At 40.8% G+C, this 5,218-nt stretch overlaps 1 pseudogene; it reads left to right on the top strand.

Annotated features, from left to right (window-relative positions):
- The first annotated feature begins 1,336 nt into the window (after positions 1–1,336).
- On the top strand, positions 1,337–2,127 carry LOC101579324 (annotated as a pseudogene).
- The last annotated feature ends 3,091 nt before the right edge of the window (positions 2,128–5,218 follow it).

The following is a 5,218-nucleotide window of genomic DNA, read 5'->3' as shown; positions in this document are numbered from 1 at the left end:
TAATGTTGAGTAAGAGGCAATAATGTCCCTCGAAAAACTCAAAGGTTTAAAAGGTAAAAATTGACATGCAGGAATAATCATGTTAGACTGTGATAAGTACTGCTACAGAGAAAGACCAAAGTGCAGGGAGAGTTGAAGGAAGAAGTAGCAGATTGAGCATGTCTGATGGAGGTGGTGGCAGGGCTTCAAAGTGAGGTCAAGTCAGGCTTGAATTAGTTTGTGGAGTATGCACTAGAAATTGCTTGACAGACATGTAGTGGGAGAGTCATGTACAAAGAGAAGGAAGAATGAAATTGTAGGGACAGGTGAGTCTGTTTCCCTGTCACAGACAACCGCAGTGATTTGCCATTTAGAAATGAACTGAGGGCTGGGGAAATAGCTCGCTGGCTTAGGCACCTGCCTGGAAGCACAAGGTCCGGAGTTCCAACCCTGGTACTGCATGCCCTGCCATTCTGGGAACTTCGAGTACACCGTGCTGGGCCCAAAACTGGGTGTGGTGGTGCACACCTGTAATCTCAGCACTGGGGAGGCTGAGACAGAAGGATCACTGAGTCTGAATTGCTTTTTTTAAAAATTTTATTTATTTGTATGTGTGTGTGTGTGGCCAGCTCAGCCTACCAGGGGGTGGCCCTGGCTGGCATGTGGTGCTGGGGGATTGAACCGCGGTTCCTCTGCTTTGCTAAGCTTGTTCTAAGTAGGTGCTTTAGACCACTGAGCCATCTCACCAGCCCGAGTCTGAATTGCTTATGGAGACCCTGTACCAAATAAATTTTTAAAAAATGAATTGTTTGACAGACTGGTGTGAAATAAGCTAGTTTTTCCAAGACAATGGGGAAAAAAGTCCAGGATAAAAGTTTTAATAATCAATGGTTAATTCACTTTTATGATACTCTCTCAGGTCTCTGAGCAATTAAAACTTAATCCCAAACCAGGTGTGGTGGAACATGCTTGTGATCCTAGCACTCTGAGAGGCTGAGGAAGGAGGGTCTCAAGTTCAAGCTCAGCCTGAGCAACTTAATGAGGACTTGTCAAATAAATAAAATAAAATAATAAAATAATGAGCTGGGAATGTAGCTCAGTACAAGGGCCCTATATTCAACCCTCACTATTAAGAAAAGTAAACAGCAAGTAATGCTTTAACATTCATCTCCAAATCAGTGAAGAGCCCAGCATGTTGTCACATGCCTATAGTCCCAGCACTCCAGAGGTTGAGGCAAGATTGCCTTGAGTTTAGGGCCAGCCTGAGCTACATAGTGAGACCCTGTCTCAAAAAACAAACAAAAGAAAACAGGAGCCTGGTGATGGGGAGGGTTGGGGTGTGTTCTCAGGCACCCTAATGAGGAGGTGGGAGGAAGGGCGTGAAAACAAAGTGAAGGGCAGCCAAGGTGGGAAGCGTGCCCCTGCTGGGATCGAAATAAACCAAGATTTCATTTCCAAGACAGAAAGCCCTATCACTCATCTTTGATTTTCCCCAGCACTCCACAGGCCGGCATGAATCCACCACCTCCCTATACAAGTAGCTCACGGAAAGCACCCACGAGTGCAACACTTAAAGATTAAGGAAAACAAGGTCTTCATTTAATTCCTGTTGCAGTTGTAGTAAAACATCTTAAAATAGAGAATGAAGAAAATGATCAGAACTTTTGAGAGAAACCAGCATCTCCAACAGAAGAAAACTAGTTTCAAGAAAGCTTTAAACACAAGAGATTGTGAATCTGAAGAACATACATACTTGAAAAATATTCTCAAGAATATCAATACATGTGAGTCTAAGCCACTTCATACTGGGTTATACAGTGTTCTCTAAAGCAATTTTGTGAATGAGAATCTTAAGGATTAAAGGAAGAAAAACAAAATTGGTGAAGCAGGTGCAGTAGAAGAAAGACCTCCTTCAAGGGCTAAAACTAGTCAAAATGTATAGATCAAAAAATGACTTGTCACATTTACAGCTGTTGATAAAAAAGTGGAGAAGCTACAGCCAGCTGCTGATTCATGAGTTGAAGTCAGCTATGTTTGCAGAGAACAAAAAACTAAGCCTTACTCAACTACTATGGGTTAGACAATAAACTGTGACACTATAACAGAAGTGAAGAATTTATAGGTGTTTCATTAACCTATAAATTATAGGTGTCACATATATTTTCAGAATATCTTTTTCTTTCCTTTTCTTTTTTCACTTCTTTTCCCCAGTACTAGGGGATCAAACCTAGGCCCTCGCATGCACTCCACCACTGGGCCACTCCAGCAAATCTTTGAGAATGGTAACTTCATGAAAAAAGACTTAGGGCCAGCGAGGTAGTTCAGTGGACTAAGCGCCTGCTTAGGCAAGTGCAGGGACTGGGGTTCGATCCCTGGCACCACATGCCACACCAGTCCCACCCCCAAGCATGCTGCGCCAGCCACTGAGACCTGGTGTGATGGTGCACGCCTGTAATCCCAGCACTGGGGAGGCTGAAAACAGGAGGATCACTACGAGTCCAAGCTGCATAGTGAGACCCTGTAGCAAATACACTTTTTTTTTTTTTTTTTAAAGACACTTAGACCTTTTAAAGGGAAGATGTTTGCCCTTAGGGCAGTAGTGGCAAACCTACAGCATGTATACTACAGCAGGTTGCTTGTATCATTGCCAGTTCTAAAAGGTCTGCCATCATTGTATTAAGATTCAGAGTAACACTTCTTGGCCATCAATTTAGGACCCTCTAAGACATAGAAATTAAGTCCTAAAATAAAATAGTATTTTCAATAGATTTACCAAAGAAAATGCCACATTTAAAGAGATCTTAAAAGGTGGATTTAGTGGCACTTGCCTGTCCATAATCCTAGCAGTCTGGGAGCTAACACAGAAAGATGAAAAGATTAGGCTTGCCTGGGCAACTTGGCAAGAACCCTGCCTCCTGCCCCCACCCCAAGATAAAGAGGGTTTAGAATATGGTTCTGTGTGAAGGCCCCATTGTGCACACACACAAACATACCAATTCAAAGTATGTTTGAGGGCCAGCCAAATAGCTCAGTGGATTAAAGCACCTGCAAGCAGGCGCAGGGGCCAGGGGTTCGATACCCGGGGTGCGGTACCAGCCCTGCCCCTGGGGTGTGCTGAGACAGCAATTGAGATGGGTATGGTGGTGCGCACCTGTAATCCCTGCTCTTGGAAGGCTGTAAACAGGTGGATCACTATGAGTCTGATCTAGTAGTGAGACCCTAAATACCCTGTAGACCCTCCCCTAAAATCCAAAAATAAATAAAGTATGTTTGTTTGTTTTGTTTTTTATGTAATTGGTACAGGGTCTCACTACGCAGCTCAGACTTGTAGTGATCCTCCTGTTTACAGCCTCCCCAGGGCTGGGCTGTGTGCACCACCACATCAGGGCTCGGGCCAGCTCAGTGGGCCTGGGGGTGGAGCCAGCATGGCATGTGGTGCCAGCGATCAAAGCCAGTCCTTGTGCTTGTCAGGCAGGCACGTAGACTGCTGAGCTATCTCCTTCACCTTTAAAGTATGTTTTTAAAAGATTGGACAATCCTGGGAACTAGTTTGAATACGTGGTTTTGGTTTTTCATGGCAAAAAGTCTTATTTTCAGTATTTAAAAAATAACCCGATCTGTTGAATATCTAAACCTAAACTGGTCTAAAAGTTCTCACCTCTCTCCTAAATTTGTGAACTTTGTTTCTATTCATTTAGTGCTTCTTGTCATCTGCTGATCTCACATAAACTTATGTCCAAATTTAAGCAAACAAACAAACAAACAAAAGAATCAAAGGAGTAGATAGCTTCATACCTATTTTTTCTGCCTAAGGAGCATTCTTTTCTCCCTCCCCTTCCCAGTCCCCTCTATGTTAGGCACTTTCAGTACTTGGAATGTGCATGCGTGCAGGTGTGTGTATAATAGCATGATAATTTTAATCATCCATATAGTTTTGTGAAGTGTTTATTTTTCTACATTGTTTTGTGTTCTTCAACTTTGTTTTGAAAATTCAGCTATATAAATCAAGTTCATTGATTTATCCATACAAATACATCCTAGTTTGTTTTTGTATTTGCTACTGAAAGACATTTATGCTATTTTATTTTTGAGGCAAGGTCAGTGTTTCATTTTTGCAAATGCCATTTTGCAATGTGCTAACACTGCCTTGTGGTAATGTATTATTTCTCATTGGAAGTATCTCTAGAGTTTTTATAAGGAGCACATTTTATATTAGGACACAGTTCACTATAAACCTTAAATAAAATAATAACTATCTTTATTATATGTTCCTATTGTATTGCTTTTTTTTTTTTTGCGGAACTGGGGATTGAACTCAGGCCCTTGTGCTTGCCAGGCAAGCACTTATTCTACTGAGCTATCTCCCCAGCCCCTCTATTGCATTTTGTTCTATTTCATTTTTGTAAAATACTGAATATGTTCCACTAAATTGAATTCATGACTCAATAATGGAAGCTAAAACAGTGCTATAAAACATATAGGTAGAAGTAGACTTTCTAGATCAGCAGATAGGTACATTTTGAACTACAGTAGATTTTGCCAGGTTGCTCTGCACAGTGGTTATGTTAATTTTATAGCGCATAAGAGTTCTACTTTCTTTCATTTGTACTAGCCTTACTGTCCAGATTTAAAGTCATTAGACTTTTGGGTTATTGTTAGTCTGACAGATATGAGATGAATCTCTTCAGTTTAGTTTGTACTTTCCTGATTACTAGAGCAGAGAATAAAATTTTAATATACATTATTGGTCATTTGGATACTTTCTGAGAATCACGCATACCATTTGCCCATTTTTCTGTTAAGCTGCATATCTTATTATTAATCCTTTTCCTGTGCATATGTTGAAAATATCTTCTATCTCCCTGTGTAAGCCATGATTAAAAACTATGGTAAATGTATAAATTTTAAAAATTTATTATACTATAGGCACATTGCTAAAAATGATGGGATATATTTGGAGAAAGGGAGAATATTTTGAGGATTAAAGGCAATGTGTCTTTTATTGTAATAAATTATTTTTGGTCTTTTTTTTTTTTGAGACAGGGTCTCACTATGCAGCTCAGACTGGCCTTGAGCTCACTTTGTAGCCCAGGCCTGGTCTCAAACTCACAATGATCCTCCTGCCTTAGTCTCCCAAGTATTGGGATTACAGGCGTGCACTACCACACCACACCTGGCTCATAAATTTCTTTATTTTAAAATTCACTGTGTTTTTTTCATCACCCAGTTGGTTGAATGT

This window comes from Octodon degus, unplaced genomic scaffold, assembly GCF_000260255.1.
Source record: "Octodon degus isolate 3935 unplaced genomic scaffold, OctDeg1.0 scaffold00093, whole genome shotgun sequence".
Taxonomy (NCBI): domain Eukaryota; kingdom Metazoa; phylum Chordata; class Mammalia; order Rodentia; family Octodontidae; genus Octodon; species Octodon degus.
This window is presented reverse-complemented; position numbering and strand designations above follow the sequence as displayed.